General features: G+C 46.6%; 1 protein-coding gene across 4 annotated transcripts in view; it reads left to right on the top strand.

Annotated features, from left to right (window-relative positions):
* ZNF532 (zinc finger protein 532) overlaps positions 1 to 24,828 on the top strand; it is a 128,785-nt gene that overhangs the window by 20,231 nt on the left and 83,726 nt on the right. For 3 of the 4 annotated variants that reach the window (XM_063959407.1, XM_063959390.1, XM_063959398.1), the window contains one exon: positions 24,607 to 24,740. The gene's annotated coding sequence lies outside the window, so the exon portion shown is untranslated. The remainder of the gene's footprint in view (positions 1 to 24,606; positions 24,741 to 24,828) is intronic. The other variant, XM_063959416.1, reaches the window with a different exon arrangement.

The raw sequence follows: 24,828 nt of genomic DNA, 5'->3' as shown, positions 1-24,828 counted from the left end.
ATGTGACCGCCGGTCACCTGACCGACAGTCACATGACCTCCTCCACCAGCCCGACGGCTCACTATCCCGATGGCCGGCATGCCGACCAACAGGGACTATTTCCACTCGTGGGTGTCCACGACACCCATAGAGTGGGAATAGAACCCGTGGCGACCGCAGGTCGCCACCGAGCCCGCAAGGGGCTTGCTGCACTCGCCCCTCCCCGCCGGGATCCCGGCGTCGGTATGCTGCTGGGATCCCGACATCAGTAAGCTGACCGGCGGTCTCCTGACCGGCGGTCAGCAGTGCTACACCCCCCAAACTCTGTCCTCAAGGACCCCCAAACAGTTCATGTGATAATGTCGATATTATCTTAAACCATAAAGCTATACCTCTAAATACACTTTTACCTTGGTGCCGCTATGGCCGCTAGACTGAATATACACGCTACGCACTTTGCGTGCTATTTGCGTACAGAGTCCTGTAAGTTGTACGGTCTTAGCGTACCAATGCCGCGCTGGGGGTACAAAGTACACACAGCGCGCGCACACTCAATTGATAACCTTTAAACCTTATTAGTAATACAATGTAATGATATGATTATACTTTAAACCTTTATGCAGCAAAGCACTGCAATGATGTTATACCTTAAACCTTAAGTAGCGCTGACGGTATAAAGTACCCACAGTGCGTACACCTTATCAATACACTCTTAAACCTTATATAGTTACATATGCTTTAAATCCTAGCAGGGAAATGAGGACACAACACCGATATGTAGTGAACCGCAGGGTTCTAAGGCCACAGTGGATTATTTCAAAAGGGATAACAGTACAAATTATACACTACAGGCTAACAAGATAAATCTACAACAGAATAATGGCTACAGAAAATGTACATACGTGAGAATGTTCGCTTGCGCAACCTGGACCAGTCCTCTGCTTATCAGGTAGATGGCGTTCAGAGTCTTCTGACCAGCCAGGCAGCAACAGGCTTTTTATACACAACTTCCATACACAATATAATGGTCACTGTAATCTCATTGTCCATTGGACACAGAGATGCATCTTTACATTACAGGAGAGGTCATAGGTTGATTTGAAAAGGTAGGCGATGTCTTTCTCAACTGCTCTTGGGGGTGGTATCCTCTGGATTCCCGCCGCATACATAATATACAGTAAATACAGTTTATATCTATATTCTACTTCTGCACATAACTATACGCTGGAACATGCGATCTTTCTCTAGCCAACACCGGAATGTTACCCTTAAAATAGCCTACAGCTGGATACTAGACATCACCTTCTAACATTAGTCTGTCCCTTCCTATCATGCAAAGGCGAATCCCTTAGCCCTGGAATCATTTAAACTGTTGATACTTGCTGATGTGGTGCGGGGTGGCTATGTGTAAAATGTGCACTATTTGGGTTAAATATGTAATGTTCTGATAACCCTCTATACGCTCACAAACCCCGCCGTAAATACCCATACCACGCGCAGGAACGCGGGAGCGATCATACGCAAATTGCGGATATGTGCACGCACGGCGGAACAAGTGCACGCGCAGCGGGCATGTGTATGGGGTTAGTACATGGTGTATGCATTACAATATTTTTCGACTTTGACAGTCCACCATTTGGCAGTCAACAATAACTGCCACTATCTAAACATTAAACAGAAAAATATACTATACAATATCTACAGATGATTGGATAAAATACACAATACAAATATCTACAGATGATTGGATGGTAGGAGGAGAGGTGTAGGTGGGAAATGTATGACCTAGTGGGATAGTAAAAGCATGTATGTATGTATGAAATCCATGTCTGAGGGACATGTATTATCGTGCCGTATATGTTCTAGATAAGCTTCGAGGTATTGCGAAGCATACATTAAATCCTTCTTATCCCGTATTAAGGGTCTGTAAGTGGGCCAACAAACACTACCGAGCTCTTTTCGGCTTCTTGTTCCAACAAATGGGGTGCACATTTAGTTGATGATACATGGAGGGAGAACATATGTGAATGCTAATATGTGGATATCACCTGTCGACTATGTGTGTCACTACCTGAAGGTTGTAGAGATGAAGATAAGAAACATATCAAAAATACATTCACATAATATTTGCGTAATCATTCTTGGGTGTTGATTGAAGTCTTTTCCGGATGGGTGTATTTTTGCTGAGGGAAAACAAAGGAAAAACGGGTGAAAGAAACGGGCCGTGGAATCACGTCTTATCACAACCTTGTCTCTATTGATGGGTCATAAATTAAATCTGCTGCTGTACCAATGCCCCCGCTCCTTAAACTCATCACTTTGGTACCGTGCTTGCGCTGCGTTAAAATTCGAACACACCTAAATATCAAGCCAATAATTATGACGACTCCCAGGATACAAAGTAGAAACTTTCCTACACTCATGATAACATTTTGTGCCCATTCTCCTAAACCTGAGAACCAATTCCGTGGGTTCAACCATGAGACCCAGCCGGTCCGTTCATTACTCACAGCAGTAAGGGTAAGGTTGTGTCTCCTTCGGAACTCCCACTTCAACTGCAAGATATCGTCCATCTTTTGATCTATGACCTCGGTTGGGTCATCAGTGCTGTTTGTAATATACGTGCAGCACTTCACACCATACTGAGTTGCCAAAGTGACACAGTACCCGCCTGTCACCACTGTGATATAATTGAGGACCATCCTGTGCTGGATCAGTTCCGTTTTGTAAGCTTGCAACTCCCTTCCTGTATACCTGAAGGTGTCATCATACATCTCGGTGATATTATCTATCAGGTTTGCTAGCGCGTGGATATACCTATAATTTATAATTCCTCTGGCGGTGCGGGTGATGTCTAGCGCGAGTAGGAATTGAATCCCGGTGGATTAAATCAGAGGCTGCGTGCTCTGTCCTATCTATGAGGTGTCTCTTAACGATGTGTTCATAGTGAGTATGAGTATAAGGAGCTTGAGCACTGCGGTGAACGTCTTTCATCTTATCATGGGTTATGGTCATTACTTCTGGCAACACTCTTCCAATGTAACACAATCCCTCTGAGTTTGGGGCAAGCCACTTATACGCCTTCCTCCCGCATATGAAATAGGTATCATCGGGGAGAACATATGGGACAGAATATGACATTACCATATTGCAAACTTTCCACGTGAAAAACCCAATCCCTAGTTCTCTCATCTGTTCAGTACACGTATCAGGCTGTATGATATGCGCACAGTACCCTGGTGATACTTCTCCAACCCGCATGGTCTTACTTCCTTGAGTATACCTATACCGAAAATACCTTCCACCGTCGGCTATTTGGCGTATAAGTTCAGAGTCTATGGGTATCCTATCAGCTCTGTGTGAAAATGCCATGGTCTGGTTATTCCATGTCACCTCCCAATTTCCCGGCTTTCGGGAATTGGAAATGTTGAAACACACTAAGGATCTATCTACATGATACTGGTGGAGCTTCAAACTAGGGGGCCTAGAAATATTAAATTTCTTGTCCACCGGTCTCCCACCCCGTAATTCGAGTACCTCATCTATTGCTAACGGGTACGGTACTAGTCCTGACTTGCTCTGACCTTGAGGTACTTGTGAGCACACCCAGCATTCTGTTTGGTTTAAAACCTTGCCCACTAGTGAGTGATAATCACTCAATGGATGACGGTCCATGTTGATATTAAGGCTGGACTGACATCTCTGGATGCACCCGTCCTCAACTATGTTTTCACAGTTCCTACAAATACAATTTTCCTCAGCCAATAACCCTTCACAGTGCCTCCTAGTTTCCTGACTACCAGATCGTTTTCTGATACTCGCCTTTGCTCGATGGATGTGTTGCTCTTGGAATCCTACAAATCCGTCCTTGCCATCAGAACCCATTCCAGATCCTTTCTCGACCTCTCTGGCACTCTCACCGAAACAGACTGCTCTGGTCAACAACAGGGTCAACAGGAAAACCCGGAACGCAGTCTCTTGGGGTAAGTCCATCTTGTTAAGGGGAGAGAAAAGGGAACAAGAAGGGGGAGGATAGGAGGGTGATGGGAGATGGAGAAAATAATAAAAAGGAAAAAGAAAAATTGGTGCGACAACCGCCTCTGGTCTTGTTGTTCTCCGTGCTCAGGTGCCGTGACAACAGTCCTGCCTCTCAACCTTCCCGGAACAGAAACTCCAGTGATACGATGTTCTCTACACTCTGCTCTTTGTCACGGGTTCTCTCTGGGTCAGCGACCTTCTTACAGTGGGACGAGTGGACCCAAGTCTCTCTTTCGGCAACCTTTAATGCTGTCGTGCTGGTTAGTAAGACTTGGTACGGTCCTTCCCACCTGTCAATGAGGCAACCTGAGCGTAGAAAATTTCGAATCATTACATAATCCCCAGGTTCAATGTCATGACAATTACTGTTCGGTAGGTCAGGAATCACCAGCTTTAGATTTCTGTTTTGATTCCTCAGCTGCTGGCTCATCTTAACCAAATATTTTACAGTCACCTCATTATTGCATTTCAAATCATCCTGGGGGTCAATCATTACATGGGGTTGTCGACCAAAAAGAATCTCAAAGGGTGATAGGTTAAGGGGGGACCTGGGAGTGGTTCTGATGCTGTACAATACAAGTGGCAAAGCTTCTGGCCACAACAATCCATTTTCAGCCATCACTTTGCTCAGCTTGTTCTTAATAGTGCTGTTTACTCTTTCCACCTTCGCACTCGCCTGTGGGCGGTACGGAGTATGCAGCTTGCTATTAATTCCCATCAGTTTGCACATAACCTGAAAGACTTCACCTGTATAATGGGTACCCCTATCGCTTTCAATTATCCTAGGGATACCATATCTGCACACAAATTCTTGCACAATTTTCTTTGCAGTGAACGTAGCAGTATTTGTGGCAGCGGGGAATGCTTCTACCCAATTCGAAAACACATCAATACAGACTAACACATATTTTAAATTTCTGCAGGGTGGTAACTGTATGAAATCAATCTGTATTACCTGAAAAGGGCCGTCTGTTGGCGGGATATGGGATGGTTCTGTTGGTATTGACTTTCCAATATTCTTCCTCAAGCAGATAAGACATGTCATTGCTCTCTTACCCGCATGAGAAGAGAATCCTGGCGCACACCAGTAGGCTCCCACCAGCTTACACATACCCTCTTTGCCCAGATGAGTCAGACCGTGTGCCGCCTCAGCTAAGCTTGGAAGATATGCTCTGGGGGCTACTGGCTTACCCTGTCCATCTGTCCAGAGTCCTGAGGACTCCTGGCCATATCCTTTTGACCTCCAGACTGCCTTTTCCTGTGGAGAACACAAATTTTGCATTTCACTTAATTTTTGTGTGTTGACGGTGTTGAATATCATCAGTGATGTGATATCTGTTTGTATGGGGGTGCTGGCTGCTGATTTAGCAGCTTCGTCTGCCCGGCTGTTATCAAGTGACACTGGGTCTTGACTGTAAGTGTGGGCTTTGCACTTGATAACAGCCACTCTGTCAGGTTCCTGTATCGCTGTTAGAAGCCTTTTTATGTGGGATGCATGCGCTACAGGTGTGCCAGCTGCCGTCATGAAATTTCTGAGGCGCCATAGGGCCCCGAAATCATGCACTACTCCAAAGGCATACCTAGAATCTGTATATGTATTGGCTGACTTACCCTTAGCCAAATCACACGCTCTGGTTAGGGCGACCAGTTCAGCAACTTGTGCTGAGTGCGGTGGGCCCAGGGGCTCAGCTTCTATGATACCTCTGTCATCTACGACTGCGTATCCAGTACACAAGTCTCCCGAGACCATCTGTCTGTGGCAACTACCGTCAGTGTAAAAAGTAAAATCTACGCCTTCCAGTGGGTTGTCACTAATGTCGGGTCTTGCAGTGAACGTTTGGTTCAGATATTCCATACAATCATGTGTGTCAGTGTCTATACTAAATCCTCCTTCACCATCATTCTCATCCTCCACCCTTTGTGCCTGTCCAGGCACACCTGGCAGATAAGTTGCAGGATTTAGTGCGCTGCATCTCTTTATGGTGATGTTTACAGGGGCCATTAGTGCTAATTCCCACCTTGTAAACCGTGCTGATGAGACATGTCTGGTTTGGGCAGAGTTCAGTAAGGCTGACACTGCATGAGGTGTATGGATGGTCAGGTTGTGTCCTAACACTACGTCTTCGCTTTTACTCACTAGCAAAGCTATCGCTGCAACACTTCGCAAGCATGTGGGGAGAGACCGCGCTACGGTGTCCAACTGTGCACTGTAGTAAGCTACCGGCCTGTTGGCATCACCATGTCTCTGGGTTAGGACACCTGCCGCACACCCAGCACTTTCCGTACCGTACAATTCAAAGGGTTTCCCATAATCTGGCATGCCTAATGCAGGTGCCTGTGATAGACATTGTTTAAGTCTCTCAAATGCCAGTTCGGACTCATCTGTGTGAGAGATCCGATCTGGTTTGTTCGAGGAGACCATTTCCTGCAAAGGTAAAGCCAGTATGGAGAACCCTGGGATCCAGTTTCGGCAGTACCCACACATTCCAAGTAAAGTGCGGATCTGCTGCTGGGTTTGTGGCAGAGTCATGTCGCGAATCGCCTGTATTCTATCAGCGGTGAGGTGTCTCAGTCCTTGTGTCAAGCAATGTCCCAAATATTTTACCTTGGTCTGGCACAGCTGCAACTTATCCTTTGAAACCTTGTGTCCCGTATTAGAAAGGTGAAACAGAAGCTGTTTTGTGTCTTTCAAGGACGACTCGAGTGAATCTGAACACAGCAGTAAGTCATCTACATACTGTATTAATACTGATCCGCTCTCAGGTTGAAAGGATTGTAAACAGTCATGCAAAGCCTGGGAGAAAATACTTGGGCTGTCAATGAAACCTTGGGGTAGGCGAGTCCATGTGTACTGTACTCCCCTGTATGTGAATGCAAACAGGTATTGGCTGTCAGGGTGCAGAGGGACCGAAAAGAAAGCAGAACAGAGGTCAATTACAGTGAAAATTTTTGCAGTAGGGGGAATTTGCATGAGAATGACAGCTGGATTTGGCACTACGGAGAATTGGCTCTCAACTATCTTGTTTATCCCCCTTAGATCCTGCACTAGCCTGTAACCCCTCCCCCCACTCTTTTTCACAGGGAAGATGGGACTATTGGCAGTGCTGGATGTCCTAACTAGGATGCCCTGTTGTAGCAAGCGCTCTATGACTGGGTACACTCCTAATTCCACCTCTGGTTTCAGAGGATACTGTGGGATTTTTGGAGCTATCCTACCATCTTTTACTTGCACTACTACATGAGCTACATTCGCCATCAATCCAGTTTCTTGTCCATCTTTGGTCCAGAGGGATCTGGGAGATCATTTCCTCTACCTTGGATGGACACCTGTCTATAACAGCAGAGTGTGACATTAACCTTTTGTGGGGTGTCTAACATATCCTGCACTTCCTGAACGTGATTCTCGGGTATATCTAAGAAGACACCCTCAGGAGTACAATATATGACACACCTCATCTTACACAATAAATCTCTCCCAAGTAGATTAGTCGGAGCCGATGCAGCTAGCAAAAAGGAATGCTTGGTCTGCAAAGGCCCTATCGTAATCTCCGCTGGTCTACTTAAAGGGTAGTGTTGCACTATTCCTGTTACCCCCATTGCTGAAATTGTTTTACCCGTCGTTTTCATACCTACCGTTAAATTTAACACTGACCTGGCCGCCCATGTATCTACAAGAAAAGGTAGTGATCTACCAGCTACATTAACTGTGACCTCAGGTTCACTACCAAGGCTAGCAATCAACTTCACTGGCTGCAGACTACAGGTGTGGCCTAACCCCTATTGTATGTTGTGACCCTCCCGCAGCGCACTTGCAGCTACAATATGTGAGGGGGGTAGCTAAGAATTTTCAGAGGTCTGCCAGTCCCTCCTAGGTGGGTACCTCGTTTCCCCTGCATGTTGCTCATAACTCCTCCTGTGCGATCCCTGATCCCTATTACGTGTATCATAATGTGGTTCATGTTCTGGTCTAGGGGGTCGATATACCTTATGTGTGCCTTTATAATTACAGTTCCGTGCGTAATGTCCTTCCCTCTGGCAGTTATAACATTTTACTACATACGACTTACCATCAGGGGTCTGGGGTTTTGGCTGATGCGGCTTCGTTGTAAGGGCTTTTATACTTACTGTCATCAGCTTATCCCCCTGTGACTCCCTGTGCTTAATGATGTTCCGATCGTGCTCGATAGCGGACTCTCTTAATGCAGCCACCGAGATACCTCTACAGTTAGGTTGAGTGGTTTGTACCCTTGTTCTCAATGTTTCCTTTAACCCGTCCATTAATACTGACACCGCTACCTCTCTATGATGTACATTTTCCTTAATGTCCTCGACCCCAGTGTATCTAGCCATTTCTTGCACTGCTCGGTGGAAATATTCAGAAGCAGTTTCACCTTCTTTTTGTCTTATGGAAAAGATTTTATTCCATTTGACAACAGTAGGGAAATATACTCCTAATTGTAGATTGATCTGTCGTACATTCTCCTGAGTGTATTTATCAGTGAGAGGTACTTCTACGTCTAATTTACAATCAGTAATGAATTTCACGGGGTCAATATTGGAGGGTAAACATGCCCGTAGCACTGTTCGCCAATCTTTGTTTGTAGGTTCGGTGGCGTTACCTAATTCTCTAATAAACCTCTGACATGTGGCTAGATCCTTTCTGGGATCAGGAAATTCAGACATAATTGTCCTCAATTCTGTCCGGGACCAAGGACAATGCATAGCAATGTTCCTGATGGGAGTGATTCCCTGAGCGTCAGTCTTCCCATTGGGGACTGCGATCACCCTGACAGGATTTAGTTCAATTACATCATTTTGTGTTGACTCTACAATCTGAGGTGCTATTGTCTCTGCATAATGTACGGTACCGTACTTACCTGTGGACACGACCTCACCTGTCCCTCCGCTAGGGGCCTTTGCTACTGCTCTTAATGGTTGGGCCGTGCCCACTTGGGTGTCTTGTATGGTGGCTGCTAGAGAGAGTGCCGATATCGTGCTGGGCTCATCTTCTTGCTCGCAGTCCTGAGGGAAGTTTAAAATGGGATACAACTTGTACGGGTTAGCATTAATATATTTATCAAGTTCACTCTTATCATATATTAGTATGCCATTGTCTGTAGCGACTTTCTCCCCTGTAATATACGGTGGTGGTGGTGCGGTTGCCATCAGTTTCCTGCTAGGTTTGGAACCAGCTGCGTGAGCTAGTTCCCTCTGCATTTCTCTGACGTCCTAGTGGATGCTGGGAACTCCGTAAGGACCATGGGGAATAGCGGCTCCGCAGGAGACAGGGCACATCTAAAGAAAGCTTTAGGATCACCTGGTGTGCACTGGCTCCTCCCCCTATGACCCTCCTCCAAGCCTCAGTTAGATTTCTGTGCCCGACGAGAAGGGTGCACACTAGGGGCTCTCCTGAGCTCTTTGTGAAAGTTTTAGTTTAGGTTTATTATTTTCAGTGAGACCTGCTGGCAACAGGCTCACTGCATCGAGGGACTAAGGGGAGAAGAAGCGAACTCACCTGCGTGCAGAGTGGATTGGGCTTCTTAGGCTACTGGACATTAGCTCCAGAGGGACGATCACAGGTTCAGCCTGGATGGGTCACCGGAGCCGCGCCGCCGGCCCCCTTACAGAGCCAGAAGAGCGAAGAGGTCCGGAAAAATCGGCGGCAGAAGACTTTCCTGTCTTCAGATAAAGGTAGGCGCACAGCACCGCAGCTGTGCGCCATTGCTCTCAGCACACTTCACACTCCGGTCACTGAGGGTGCAGGGCGCTGGGGGGGCAGCGCCCTGAGACGCAATAAATCGTTAGAAAACCTTTTATGGCTAAAATAAATGCATCACATATAACTCCTGGGCTATATGGATGCATTTAACCCCTGCCAAAACATACAAGAAAACGGATGATAGGCTCCGCCCCTTTCTCGGCGTCCTTATCTCCTCAGCACACTGGCGCCATTTTCCCTCACAGCTCAGTTGGAGGGAAGCTCCCTGGCTCTCCCCTGCAGTCACTACACTACAGAAAGGGGTTAAAAAAGAGAGGGGGGCACAAATTAGGCGCAGTATAAACAATACAGCAGCTATAAAGGGAAAAACACTTATATAAGGTTATCCCTGTATATATATAGCGCTCTGGTGTGTGCTGGCAAACTCTCCCTCTGTCTCCCCAAAGGGCTAGTGGGGTCCTGTCCTCTATCAGAGCATTCCCTGTGTGTGTGCTGTGTGTCGGTACGTTTGTGTCGACATGTATGAGGAGAAAAATGATGAGGAGACGGAGTAGAGTGTCTGTAATAGTGTTGTCACCCCCTGGGGGGTCGACACCTGAGTGGATGTACTGTGGAAATTGCGTGACAGTGTCAGCTTTGTATAAAAGACAGTGGTTGACATGAGACAGCCGGCTACTCAGCTTGTGCATGTCCAGACGTCTCATATAGGGGCTCTAAAGCGCCCGTTACCTCAGATACAGACGCCGACACGGATACTGATTCCTGTGTCGACGGTGAAGAGACAACCGTGATTTCCAAATAGGGCCACACATTGCATGATTGAGGCAATGAAAAAAGTTTACACTTTTCTGATAATATGAATACCACCAAAAAAAAGGGGTATTATGTTGGTGAGGAAAAACTTCCTGTAGTTTTCCTGAATCTGAGAAATAAAATGCGTGGGTTTCCCCCCGATAACAATTGATAATTTCTAAAAAGTTATTGGCAGTATACCTTTTCCCGCCAGAGGTTAGGGTGCGTTGGGAAACACCCCCTAGGGGGGATAAGGCGCTCACACGCTTGTAAGAACAAGGGCTCTACCCTCTCTTGAGATGGCCGCCCTTAAGGATCCTGCTGATAGAAAGCAGGAGGGTATCCTAAAATGTATTTACACACATACTGGTGTTATACTGCGACCAGCAATCGCCTCAGCCTGGATGTGCAGTGCTGGGTTGGCGTGGTCGGATTCCCTGACTGGAAATATGATATCCTAGATAAGGACAGTATATTATTGCCTATAGAGCAATTAAAAGATGCATTTCTATATATGCATGATGCACAGCGGAATATTTGCCGACTGGCATCAAGTATAAGTGCGTTGTCCAATTATACCAGTAAAGTGGTCAGGTGATGCGGATTCCAAACGGCATTTGGAAGTATTGCCTTAAAAGAGGGGATGTACCCCAGGTCGCCTCTCAAAATAAGACGCCGTATTATCAGGCGCAGGCCTGGTTGGCAAGCGGACAAAAGGGTTCCTCTTTTCTGCTCGTGACAGAGGGAGAGGAAAATGGCTGCAGAGATCAGCCAGTTCCAAGGAACAGAAACTCTTTTCCGCCTCTGCCAAGCCCTCAGTATGACGCTAGGGCTTTACAAGTTCAGGCACGGTGGGGTCCCGTTCTCAATGAATTTCAGTGCGCAGTGGGCTCACTCGCAAGTAGACCCCTGGATCCTTCTGGTAATATTTCAGGGGTACAAATTGGAATTCGAGACGTATCCCCCTCGCCGTTTCCAAAGGTCTGTTTTACCGACGTCTCCCGCTGACAGGGAGGCAGTTTTGGAAACCATTCACAAGCTGTATTCCCAGCAGGTGATAATCAAGGTACCTCTCCTGCAACAGGGAACGGGGTATTATTCCACACTATTGTGTTACCGAAGCCAGACGGCTCGGGGAGACCGATTTTAAAATCTAAAATCTAAAATCTTTGAACACTTGCATACAGAGGTTCAAATTCAAAATTGAGTCACTCAGAGCAGTGATTGCAAACCTGGAAGAAGGGGACTACATGATGTCTCGGGACATCAAGGATGCTTACCTTCATGTCAAAATTTACCCTTCTCACCAAGGGTATTTCAGGTTATGGTACAGAACTGTCACTATCAGTTCGGACGCTGCCGTAGGGATGGTCCACGGCACCCCGGGTCTTTACTGAAGTAATGACCGTAATGATATTCCTTCGAAGGAAGGGAATTTTAGTTATCCGTTACTTGGACGATTCCCTGATAAGGGTAAGATCCAGGGAACAGTTGGAGATCGGTGTAACACTATATCAGGTAGTGTTGCGGCAGCACGATTGGATTCTCAATATTCCAAAATCGCAGCTGGTTCCGACAACTTGTCTTCTGTTCCTAGGGATGATCCTGGACACAGTCCAGAAAGAAGGTGTTTCTCCCGGAGGAGAAAGCCAGGGAGTTATCCGAGCTAGTCAGGAACCTCCTAAAACCGAACCAAGTCTCAGTGCATCAATGCACAAGGGTTCTGGGTAAAAATGGTGGCTTCCTACGAAGCAATCCCATTCGGCAGATTCCACGCAAGACTTTCCAGTGGAACCTACTGGACAAATGGTCCGGGTCGCATCTTCAGATGCTTCAGCGGATAACCCTGTCACCGGGGACAAGGGTATCCCTCCTGTGGTGGTTGCAGAGTGCTCATCTTCTAGAGGGCCGCAGATTCGGCATTCGGGACTGGGTCCTGGTGGCCACGGATGCCAGCCTGCGAGGCTGGGGAGCAGTCACACAGGGAAGGAATTTCCAGGGCTTATGGTCAAGCCTGGAGACATCTCTTCATATAAACATTCTGGAACTAAGGGCCATTTACAATGCCCTAAGTCAAGCGAAACCCCTGCTTCAGGGTCAGGCGGTATTGATCCAATCGGACAACATCACGTCAGTCGCCCACGTAAACAGACAGGGCGGCACGGGAAGCAGGGGGGCAATGGCAGAAGCTGCAAGGATTCTTCGCTGGGCGGAAAATCATGTGATAGCACTGTCAGCAGTGTTCATTCCGGGAGTGGACAACTGGGAAGCAGACTTCCTCAGCAGACACGACCTTCACCCGGGAGAGTGGGGACTTCACCCAGAAGTCTTCCACCTGATTGTAAACCGTTGGGAAAAACCAAAGGTGGACATAATGGCGTCCCGTCTAAACAAAAAACTAGACAGATATTGCGCCAGGTCAGGGGACCCTCAGGCAATAACGGTGGACGCTCTGGTAACACCGTGGGTGTACCAGTCAGTGTATGTGTTCCCTCCTCTGCCTCTCATACCAAAAGTACTGAGAATCATAAGAAGGAGAGGAGTAAGAACTATACTCGTGGTTCCGGATTGGCCAAGAAGGACTTGGTATCCGGAACTTCAAGAGATGCTCACGGACGAACCGTGGCCTCTACCTCTAAGAAAGGACCTGCTCCAGCAGGGGCCTTGTCTGTTCCAAGACTTACCGCGGCTGCGTTTGACGGCTTGGCGGTTGAACGCCGGATCCTGAAGGAAAAAGGCATTCCAGATGAAGTCATCCCTACCCTGGTCAAGGCCAGGAAGGACGTAACCGCAAAACATTATCACCGCATTTGGCGAAAATATGTTGCGTGGTGGGAGGCCAAGAAGGCCCCTACAGAGGAATTTCAACTGGGTCGTTTCCTCCATTTCCTGCAAACAGGACTGTCTATGGGCCTAAAATTAGGGCCCATTAAGGTTCAAATTTCGGCCCTGTCGATTTTCTTCCAAAAGGAACTGGCTTCAGTGCCTGAAGTTCAGACATTTGTAAAAGGGGTACTGCATATACAGCCTCCTTTTGTGCCTCCAGTGGCACCTTGGGATCTCAATGTTGTGTTGAGTTTCCTAAAGTCACATTGGTTTGAACCACTCACCACTGTGGACTTAAAATATCTCACATGGAAGGTGACGATGCTGTTAGCCCTGGCTTCAGCCAGGCGTGTGTCAGAACTGGCGGCTTTATCATATAAAAGCCCTTATTTAATATTTCATTCTGACAGGGCAGAATTGAGGACTTGTCCTCAATTTCTACCTAAGGTGGTTTCTGCATTTCACATGAAGCAACCTATTGTGGTACCTGCGGCTACTAAGGACTTGGAGGATTCCAAGTTGCTTGACGTGGTCAGGGCCCTGAAAATATATGTTTCCAGGACGGCTGGAGTCAGAAAATCTGACTCGCTGTTTATCCTGTATGCACCCAACAAACTGGGTGCTCCTGCTTCTAAGCAGATGATTGCTCGTTGGATTTGTAGTACAATTCAGCTTGCACATTCTGTGGCAGGCCTGCCACAGCCAAAAATCTTAAAATGCCCACTCCACAAGGAAGGTGGGCTCATCTTGGGCAGCTGCCCGAGGGGTCTCGGCTTTACAACTTTGCCGAGCAGTTACTTGGTCAGGAGCAAATACGTTTGTAAACTTCTACAAATTTGATACCCTGGCTGAGGAGGACCTGGAGTTCTCTCATTCGGTGCTGCAGAGTCATCCGCACTCTCCCGCCCGTTTGGGAGCTTTGGTATAATCCCCATGGTCCTTACGGAGTTCCCAGCATCCACTAGGACGTCAGAGAAAATAAGAATTTACTTACCGATAATTCTATTTCTCGTAGTCCGTAGTGGATGCTGGGCGCCCATCCCAAGTGCGGATTGTCTGCAATACTGGTACATAATTATTGTTACCAAAAAATTCGGGTTATTGTTGTAGTGAGCCATCTTTTATAGAGGCTTCTCTATTATCATGCTGTTAACTGGATTCAGATCACAAGTTGTACAGTGTGATTGGTGTGGCTGGTATGAGTCTTACCCGGGATTCAAAATCCTTCCTTATTGTGTACGCTCGTCCGGGCACAGTATCCTAACTGAGGCTTGGAGGAGGGTCATAGGGGGAGGAGCCAGTGCACACCAGGTGATCCTAAAGCTTTCTTTAGATGTGCCCTGTCTCCTGCGGAGCCGCTATTCCCCATGGTCCTTACGGAGTTCCCAGCATCCACTACGGACTACGAGAAATAGAATTATCGGTAAGTAAATTCTTATTATCGCCCTCTTGCTGCCAAAAATGTAAACAGTTTGTGTGTCTGACCCTTTGTTTTTGGGATTTTATCAGACATATCCTAAACCTTAAATTCTGCAACACCTCTGGTTCAAAACTGCCTACCCTAGGGAATGGTTCCCTATCTTCCGCAGTCATACGTTCCCATTCATTGCATAAAACCTCTGTGTGTGATCCATACTTCTCACACATTATGTACCTCGCCGACCCCTTGGGCCGCGGAATATCAACCTGAACCCTGGTTGATCGTCCCTTACTTGAGCAACTGGCCCCCATATTTTGCAGGTATTGCCTTCTCAGCTAATTCCTACAAAAAAAAACCAAAATACTCAATGTAAGGCAACGGTGAAAGTTCAACGAGTGCTCTCACCCACTCACGCCCACGTTGGCCAATACTTCCATACACTGTTGATAGCGCAGGCAATGTACCCAACCTAGGGCTCCTCTGTAATCTCTATTCACTGAAAGTATCTGGGAGTGACTTACCCTTTCCAGTTAATATTGGTGGTTGGAGATTTCCTGAGTGACCAGCGAAACTCCCTTAAAACAAAAAACTTTTTACACAAATCACGTTTGCGTATGCTACACCCAGCGCTAATGATCCCGCGATTTTACGCAAAGCTCGTAAAAAAGGGTATCACGTTGCGCTAAGTATTGCACCCACGAACGCGCGGTCCAATCGCACAGCGTATAGGTAACTGTTACTTATCCGCCGTACGACCAATGGAATCGTTCTTCAGGCTGCGAAACCTCAGCCGGAGCGTATCTAAACGGGCCTATATGGGTTCTTCGCTAACCCCCTGGGCTGCGGTATCTAAACAAAAACCTCGCTGACCTTTGGTCTGCGATATCTACTACCTTGCTCCTTTGTACTTTAATCAATGTTAACGTGAGCAAGCCACTCTCACGCCACCAAGTGTCCACTCACCTGGTGTGGTCTCCTACGGGATCCTGAATTCCCTGGGTCCACAAAACCTTTATTGTTTGCACACTCACGCTCGTTCACTCAAATACACTTTGGTATTTCTGTACAGAAAATTAACTTTCATTCAGATAAACAGCCTTAGTACCAGAGGTAATGCAGTAAAAAAGGATTTATTTAAACTAAATCTTGGACACTGAGCAATTTGTGCTATTATTGCGTGGCTACCGTCTCGCGCCTAAAGTAAACAATGCTATTGTGTAATTTGTACTTAGCGGTCGTACCTTTACGCACGTTGCGTAAACACGCCACGTGCGTATGTCTTTACGTAGCGTACGCAGTCCCGTACTTTGTCCGAGACACGTGTACAAAGACCGTACGTCCGCAGTAGTACAAATCCCACACTTTTATAAATGTAAGCGATATTAACTATAATCGCTCACTTAACACCACACACGTTTCTTCTGTATAAACCTTTACAACTAGGCCAGGCTGCGTATGCGTCTTACACTTATTTCCTTAAATATTAACTCTATATTTTAACTAAATAGCAACAAATTTCTCAGTACAGGTCTAAATGAATCTAATAATCAATACTTATGGCAACAATGCGAGCAGATATGCAAAGTACAAAATACAGGTGTATGTGTGTGTTGTGTGCGCATTTGGCGCCAAGCAGAAATTTACAGACTTTAAAAATAGCTTTGCGTTCTTACCTTACGGATCCCACCAGCATCCCTACAAACCATGCAGAGCAGACGCCATCATATCAGCAATTGAGGTAGGGTTTATCAGTGTATTCTACTACCAGGAAAAGGCTTACGTAGGATACCTAGACACCTTTCCGCCCTTTGCTGATAGATGAAGTCTGCTTTAACCTGCTAGGCTGTGGGTATGAGGAAAAACCGGACGATGCCCCCAATTGATAATGTCGATATTATCTTAAACCATAAAGCTATACCTCTAAATACACTTTTACCTTGGTGCCGCTATGGCCGCTAGACTGAATATACACGCTACACAGTTTGCACGCTATTTGCGTACAGAGTCCTGTAAGTTGTACGGTCTTAGCGTACCAATGCCGCGCTGGGGGTACAAAGTACACACAGTGAGCGCACACTCAATTGATAACCTTTAAACCTTATTAGTAATACAATGTATTGATATGATTATACTTTAAACCTTTATGCAGCAAAGCACTGCAATGATGTTATACCTTAAACCTTAAGTAGCGCTGACGGTATAAAGTACCCGCAGTGCGTACACCTTATCAATACACTCTTAAACCTTATATAGTTACATACGCTTTAAACCCTAGCAGGGAAATGAGGACACAACACCGATATGTAGTGAACCACAGGGTTCTAAGGCCACAGTGGATTATTTCAAAAAGGATAACAGTACAAATTATACACTACAGGCTAACAAGATAAATCTACAACAGAGTAATGGCTACAGAAAATGTACATACGTGAGAATGTTCGCTTGCGCAACCTGGACCAGTCCTCCGCTTATCAGGTAGATAGTGTTCAGAGTCTTCTGACCAGCCAGGCAGCAACAGGCTTTTTATACACAACTTCCATACACAATATAATGGTCACTGTAATCTCATTGTCCATTGGACACAGAGATGCATCTTTACATTACAGGAGAGGTCATAGGTTGATTTGAAAAGGTGGGCGATGTCTTTCTCAACTGCTCTTGGGGGTGGTATCCTCTGGATTCCCGCCGCATACATAATATACAGTAAATACAGTTTATATCTATATTTTACTTCTGCACATAACTATACGCTGGAACATGCGATCTTTCTCTAACCAACACCGGAATGTTACCCTTAAAATACCCTACAGCTGGATACTAGACATCACCTTCTAACCTTAGTCTGTCCCTTCCTATCATGCAAAGGCGAATCCCTTAGTCATGGAATCATTTAAACTGTTGATACTTGCTGATGTGGTGCAGGGGGGCTATGTGTACAATGTACACTATTTGGGTTAAATATGTAATGTTCTGATAACCCTCTATGCGCTCACAAACCCCGCCGTAAATACCCATACCACGCGCAGGACCGCGGGAGCGATCATACGCAAATTGCGGATATGTGCACGCACGGCGGAACAAGTGCACGGGCAGCGGGCATGTGTATGGGGTTAGTACATGGTGTATGCATCACAATATTTTTCGACTTTGACACATGTTTTCCAGGTCACCTAGCAGGTGCACAGGTGTACTCATTACTCACTGACACATTTTAAAAGAACTACAAGTGGAGATAAATATTTCACTTGCGATTCTGTGAGGAGACCTGGAAAACGTGACCTGTTGGGGGCAGTGCTTAAAGTGGTCCTAGAGAGGTGGTGGACCTCAGCTCCCCCTGCCCGTGCGCCTGCAGCGCGCGGCACAGAAAGGTGCATGGTCTCAGCAAGAAAGGGGCGTGGTCACCCAATAATAATGGTAATTCCAAGTTGATTGCAGCAGGATTTTTGATAGCAATTGGGCAAAACCATATGCACTGCAGGGGAGGCAGATATAACATGTGCAGAGAGAGTTAGATTTGGGTGGGGTGTGTTCAATCTGCAATCTAATTTGCAGTGTAAAAATAAAGCAGCCGATATTTACCCTGCACAGAAACAAAATAACCCACCCAAATCTAACTCTCTCTGCACATGTTATACCTGCCTCCCCTGCAGTGCACATGGTTTTGCCCAATTGCTATCAAAAATCCTGCTGCGATCTACTTGGAATTACCCCCTATATCCCCAATTCAAATTACGCCGCACAGTAACACAATCTTATTCACATTACACTACATAATATTGTCCCTTATTCATGTTATCACACACAATAGTGCCCCTTATACAGAAAGCCCACAGTAGTAGCACCCCAAATACACATAATGCCCACAGTATTAGTGCCCCTTATGCAATGCCCACTGTAGTGGTAGAGCCCATAGTATTGATGCTCCTTATGCAGTGCCCCCAGTAGTAGTGCCCCTTATGTCCCCAGAAGTAATGCCCCCATGTAGCTATGCCCCCTGCAGTTATGCCCCTATAGATATGTCCCCTTTAGTTATTCCACCAGGGGATATGCCCCTGTATAGTTATGCCCCCAGGAGATATGCCCCTTTTAGTTATGCCCCTTGTAGAAATGCCCCCATTTGATATGCCCTGTGTAGAAATGCCCGCAGTTGATATGCTCCATTTAGTTTTGCCCCCTCTAATAGTGCCGCTTACAGACAAAAAAGCAAACACAATATACTCACCTTAAGTCCCGCTCCTACGTCTGACCGCTGCCGTCCACTGCTTCCTTGCCGCCCACTCCTCGGAACTATGGGAGAGATGTCACGACGTCTCCCCCATAGTGCACGCCGCACACTGCAAATTCCGGAAGCCGGAGCTCAGTAGTGAGCTCCTGCCTCCGACTTGCGATGTGGAGAGGGAGACATGTGCCCCGCTGGTAACAAAATCTCAGCGGGCACCCAGCATCTCTCTGCGGCGCCGGCTGACATCATGGGTTAGGTGAGCCGGAGGAGGCGGAGCTGGTGCCGTGTCCAAATGGAACTGACGTAACGCAGTTCCACCCCGTTCAGGCTCACTTTAACCTCTGGTTATAGGTCCTTGAGGACCGAATTTGGGACCCAGTGATCATGTAATATATCCTGCCTGTTTCCAGGTACATAGGGTCCAGATTGGATGATCAGTGTGAAAAAGGAAGAAAACATTGCACATGTTCACCGTGTACAAATTGGCTCAATAGTTGTCAAGTTTTATAGCCCTGGGCTGATGGGTCATATCGGCCTGATTCTGAGAGGTGTCCTGGATAGAGGGTCTGCAACTATTCACACAAACCCAAAGCCATCGGCTTATGCTACGAATGGTTCGGTACTATCTAAATTCTTTTTGTAGGGTCTACGGCTGTTTTCAGATGGGGTAAAAAAAAGGCAAAGATAAAACACAGTAATAGGCAGCTTTGCAGTAAATGTGTGAGAAGCGTGTAATGACGCTAGTCATTAGTGAAAGCCTGACAAACAAATCTAGCACATAATGGAGGAAATGTATAATAAAGTAAATTGTAATATGGTATTTGGTTAGCATACAGATCATCGGGATCCTGGCGGTCACAATACAGACGCCGGGATCCGGACAGGGGCACCATACCACTGACGTTATACCGGCGAGGTAGGTGATTCCCCTCTATGGGTGTCCACGACACCCATAGAGGGAGAATAGAAGCTATGGCGAGCGAAGCTCACCACCGAGCTCGCAGGGGGCTTAGTTGCGCTTACCCCCCCTGCCAGCATTCCACCTCTTGGGATACCGATGTCCGTATAATGACATTCGGCATTCCGTGCGCCGGGATATCTTACCGATCCCCGTAATATACAGGGAATAAAGCAACACTGTAAATATGGAGAAACAGAAGATCATGTGCATGCATCACGTGAATGCTGTAGATCTGTAGAAATTAGACTTTCCATGAAAATCCTTGTAACGTCATGACACACTATGGGGGCAATTCAATTGTTTTGGGGCGATCGCGAGTTGCAGTTAAAATTTGCACTGATTGAGCGCAAGCAGATTGGGTTTAGTTACGTAAAGCAGCAAAACCAGTTCTGGGTGCAAAGCAAAAATTGCTGTTTGGACATCCAAACGGGTCACTTTTCGCATATTTCTGCCCGCCAGCATGGAGGGCTTCTAAAAACAATTACATTCCCCCTATTACATGCTCAAAAAAAATAATTGCATCACCAACATCTAAAAGAGAGAAAGGGGGAAAATAGATCATGCAAAACAATACGTATAAAATCCATCATTGGACCGTTTCTAAGTAACAGTTTAGTCACTTTGGTTCTATTGTATTGAGTTGCATTCATCAGGTGTCTAGTCTGCTTAAAGGCGTCTCCTGTTTGATGATCATATCTTGGCTGTGACATTCTACTCTTTGTGCCGCTGCTTGATCACTAGTATGGTATTCCAATGCAGTAATGGCTGAACAGAGATTGGATTTTATATAGGTTACTCAAAGGATGTACGTGTTTCATTCCACTGGTCTCCACTACTGTATTTCTCATCTTCAACTGATCCTTCTCCATCTCTTCCTCTAACTCCACCTCTCCTTCGCTTCCACTACCTGTTGGTGCTCCCCAAGGACCTTTTCTGGCCTCCTCTTCTCTTCTCCCTCTACACATCCACCTTTGGAAATCTCAGCAACTTCTTCGGCCCCCAATGCCATCTTTTTACACTGATGGTGCTGAAATGTACCTCTCCTCCTCTGACCTCTCTCTCTCCCCGTCTCTCATTATCTCCTGACTATGCTGCCATTCCAAACTATCATTAACGCTGTTGCTGCTCTCAGTTTTATATCTCGCTGCATGGTATCTACCTCTCCCCTTTGCATTCTCCCACTGTGCCCCTTCCCTGGAACACTCTTCCTCGCCATGTGCGACTTTCTTCCAGTCCTCCTTCGCTATAAAAATTCCCCGATGACACACCTCTTCATGTAGCCTGCCAGCCTTCCGCTTAACTCCTATCCACCTTGTCTCCTTCCCAGTTCACTCTTCCTATGCTACCCCACTGTAGGGATGGCCATCGATGGCTGCCATTGATGATACCATTGATGATAACAATTAGTGGTACACAAACCATCTATGGCGATCCATCGATGGTTTGCACCACTCGATGGCCACCACTGAAAGGTGCTGGCTGGTTTTCGGACTAATAAAAAACCAGGGGCGTGGCTTAGCGGGTGTCGGGGGGCAGATCTATGCTCCATGTCCCGGCACCACATTTAAAAAAAAAAAAAAGTATTTGGTTATACCTTTCCATCAATGGAGGGAAACCATCTGGTTCTCGCCCCATCGATGGCAAAAGCATTCTACATCGGCCATAAACCATTGATGATTTTGAATCATCGATGGTCGATGGCCATCCCTACCCCACTGCTTGTAGAACGTTATCTCTCAGGTGATCCGGTCTTTAGGTCGACACTGTCTAGGTCGACCACTATTGGTCGACAGTAAGTAGGTGGACATGGTTTCTAGGTGGACAGGGACTCTAGGTCGATATGTTCTAGGTCGACATGACACAAGGTCGACATGAGTTTAAAAAAAAAATGTTTTAATTTTTAGAACTTTTTCATACTTTACGATCCACGTGGACTACAATTGGGAACAGTAACCCATGCCGAGCGCAGCGATGCACCTTGCCCAAAGCACGGTGCACTAATTAGGGTTCCCGGTCACTGTACGGAGAAAATGACACCAAAAAAAGTAAAAAAACCTCATGTTGACCTTTTCTCATGTCGACCTAGAGTCCCTGTCGATCTAGAAACCATACCTACTTACTGTCAACCAAGAGTGGTCGACCTAGACACTGTCGACCTAAATCTAATCTACCTAACATACCACACCCATCTCTCAGGCAGTGTTCTCCTCCCTTTCGTTCCCTTCCCTGTACTATCCTTACCCCCAGCGCTCTCTGCCTTTTGTCTTCTTCTCGCCCTCAGTGACTCTTGTAGCAAAATGTTTCTTGTCAAAAGACTTGTTTCCAGTAATAGTTAAGTTGATAAAGCTTTTACTTTGCAGTGAATTCTTAACTACTGAGTATTTAGCTCATTATGTTATATGTTACAAACCACCTTTGAATGAACGACATTAGCATGAGAACTAAGGAACACATCGTCGGTGTGTAGTGAATAAGCCCCATGTAGCTTGTCCTTATATTTACTCTAAGTCCAGGCTCAAACACGGGCAGGTAAGACGTACATAAGGTGTAAATCCCATTGATTATTCTGTAACAAAATGATAAAGTCAGAGACAGCTGCTAATTACTACTTCCCGTTTATTGATGGTCTAGTGAGATGAACATTCACAGGGGGGAATCCAATTGTGGCTGAAGGGGACGAACTGCTTTTGCTGCGGCGGGTAAACACTGGCAGTGGCGACCCGACTCGCACACATATGTATAAGATAAAGAGTCTGCCGCAGAATTTGCATAAAGTCGCAGATGGGTTTGTGTTTCTGCATCGACTCAGAATCAGACCCTCTGTCTCTCACTGCTTGTTTCTCTCTCTCTCTCTCTCTCTCTCTCTCTCTCTCTCTCTCCTTTATTCATGGTTTCTGTATCTATCTCTCTGTTTCTCTATATATAAAGCATTGTGCGTCTGTATCTACGTCCGAATCAGACCTAAGTGTCTCTGACTCTCTCTTCTATGGTGTGTGTCTCTCTGTGTCTCTGACTTTCTCTGTGATCATCGTTGTGTTTCTCTCTGTATGTAGGTGTGTACAGGTTGGGCCGGTCACATAACCGCATCCCGTGTGTACGTCTCTCTTTAGCTATGTCTGTCTCTTTCTCTTTCCATCTGTCTCTTTGCTTAATTCTGTGTCCGTCTCTGTATTTTCTGTTGTGTATATGTCTGGTTCTTTCTTCTATCTCTCTCTTTCGGTTTCCCTCTGTCTCTCTTTCTGTCGGTCTCTTACACCTGCTTTGTCTTTCTCTCACTGTCACTCTGTGTGTGTGTTTTCACCGCCCTCCCCTCTCTCTCCCCCTCCTCTCTCTCTCTCCCCCCACCCACTCTCCCTGCCTCTCTCTCCTTCTCTATTTCTCTCCCCAATCTCACTCCTTCTCTCTCTCCTTCTCTCTCTCTCTCTCTCTCTCTCTCTCTCTCTCTCTCTCTCTCTCTCTCTCTCTCTCTCTCTATCTCTATCTCTATCTCTCTCTCTCTCTCTCCAAGCTCTGGAATGCATCATGTTCTGGAGTTTGTACATATGATGAGAGCGCAGTCAAAACTCAGAAGACTGCATTTTCTGAGTTTTGCCCGCATTATTTAAGGTTAGTACATGTCCTGTCCTCTCTCTCAGGGACGTCTTAAGAACACTGTAGGCCCCTGGGCACAGCAATGCACTGGGGCCCCTACCCATCCTCCAGCGGTAGGGGTGTGGGGTGCTATCAGCAGCAGCTTTGATGTCCCGCGGGCAGTAGGGGGTGTTCTGTCTTCCGCTCAGCATGTAGGACCAGGAGGAGTAATTTCTGCTAATTACTCCTTTACTGCACAGATGGTGGGAGATGGGGCAGGAGGGAGAACACCAAGCAGTAGAAGGGGGCATTGGGCTGAATGAAGGGGCCCCAGTACATGACTTCCAGGGTGGTAGGGGGTGTTTAATACGCAGGGGAGGGGTAGATAGTGGAAAGGGCTTAATATTCATAATTTCCTGGTGGGAGGGCAGCTTGCTTGACTGCAGATATCTCCAGTTCCTGGTAATAGATTTCTTAAATTTCAAAGGGATAAAACACTAGAGAGTCCCACCTTTCAGGAGGTACTGGGGACTTGGGGATCAGAGTTCAGGAGCCGGAGCAATCCACCAATGAAAATATAAAACTGCATACCAGGCGTGTAGAGCTGGAGAAGGGACCAGCTGCTGGAAGGCTAATATCTCTGGTTCTGGGCATAGTAGAGACAAGCTGCCAGTGTCCACCAAAAGAGGGGAGTCCAGCTTTTGGAGTATACCCTCAGAAAAACTCTAAGTCAGACAGAACTTGAGATATCTGGATGGGAAGAGCAATTGACAGGCTTGGATGGGGACCACTACTTTGAAGTAGAATATCTCTGGTTCCCCAGGGCCAAGTTTAAAAAATCTGGTACCACTAGAAAAAGGAGACCCTCAGCTATCAGCCTAGGGCCCTTATACTCCTGGAGCCCTTGGGCAAGTGCCCATTGAGCCCATACGGAAAGACGGCCCTGCTCTGTCTCCCTCCCTCTTTCAATCTCTCATGAAGAGTAGATTGGGTTAATGTGCCTGTAGAACATTTCACAGTAGTTGTCTACAGAAAGGTGCTAATAATGACACTGAATAAAATATATTTTGTCTTTGCAGTCCAACATGAGGGGCATCTCCTGCACCTGGGCATCTGTCATCGTCCCGGCTGATAGAAACGACTGCTGTCCATCTGTCAAGATTCACTAAACGGACCAATATGTACAGAGAGGACAGCGGGTAATCACACTACGGTAACCACCCCATGTGCAGTATCGCCCGTCTTTTTCCTGCATTCCCTGGCAACCATTCATCTCATCCGCTCCATTAGCTGGTGGTAAA

This window comes from Pseudophryne corroboree, chromosome 1 (genome assembly GCF_028390025.1).
Source record: "Pseudophryne corroboree isolate aPseCor3 chromosome 1, aPseCor3.hap2, whole genome shotgun sequence".
NCBI lineage: Eukaryota > Metazoa > Chordata > Amphibia > Anura > Myobatrachidae > Pseudophryne > Pseudophryne corroboree.
Note: the sequence above shows the minus strand (reverse complement) of the source record. Positions and strands in the feature narration are given on the sequence as shown.